Source organism: Hylobates moloch, unplaced genomic scaffold, assembly GCF_009828535.3.
Source record: "Hylobates moloch isolate HMO894 unplaced genomic scaffold, HMol_V3 SCAFFOLD_1, whole genome shotgun sequence".
Taxonomy (NCBI): domain Eukaryota; kingdom Metazoa; phylum Chordata; class Mammalia; order Primates; family Hylobatidae; genus Hylobates; species Hylobates moloch.
The window spans coordinates 116,201,018-116,201,907 of NW_026652276.1; the positions used below are offsets into that span (position 1 = coordinate 116,201,018).

At 37.9% G+C, this 890-nt stretch overlaps 1 pseudogene; it reads left to right on the forward strand.

The window, feature by feature from the left end:
• Positions 1-252: 252 nt before the first annotated feature.
• Positions 253-412, forward strand: LOC116809998 (U2 spliceosomal RNA; annotated as a pseudogene).
• Positions 413-890: the final 478 nt, after the last annotated feature.

An 890-nucleotide genomic window follows, 5' to 3' on the forward strand; every position in this document is an offset into this window, starting at 1 on the left:
AATGATTTTGGAGAGAATTGAATTGATAGAATTGATTATTAGAAAAATAAGTTGAAAACAAACTATTTAGAACCTACCTCTCTTTTTATGCATAAAAAACAGGATCAGAATATAATGAATATAAGGCTAATGAAGAATACATGTGTAAGACTTGCTTCAGCAAAGCTAAGAAATGTTAGGACAAAATTTCTCCTACCAAGTCTGAGAAGCAAGAGATTAAAGGATCTGAGGTGCAAGAGATTAAAGGAGAGAATCCCTTCTAGGTATTTTGGCTAAGATCAAGTGTAGAATCTGTTTTCATCAGTTTAATATCTGGTATATCCTCTATCCCAGGACAATATATTAAGTGGACTTTTGGAGCAGGGAGATGGTCGAAAATAATATACACATGCTTAATGTTGACCATTTGATCCTGCCAATCAGATGTTCTGCATAAAACTGGTAATTGAGTAACAATTTTCCATAAATTGAAATGAGAAATGTTAGAAACACACAACCCGTTAATAGTAAGTGGCACAACAAAAACAGAAAAAGCCCACACCTAAGCAGCAAGCTGCCATGCTGGGGTGTAACAGGCTTTGCCTATGAGCTCCTTTTCACTTACCCACTAACACAGCTGTTACCAGGTGCTTGTTTGCAACAACGTCTCTCCACTTACTACTGTCCTTCCTTCTGGACAGTTTCCTTTAGCATTTGCTCTGCCTTTATGTAACTCAGTTTATAATACTGGGCAAAAACAAGGGCTCTGTCAGAAAGTCATAGTGGAAGCAGTTTTAGGACTAGTGCAGTAAACAGTAGAGAATGGCTCCTAATAAGTGGGCACAGCAAAGCCTCTCCTAGTGAATGTCACTGTCCACAAACATTTTCTATTTGCCTGCACTTGGTGCACA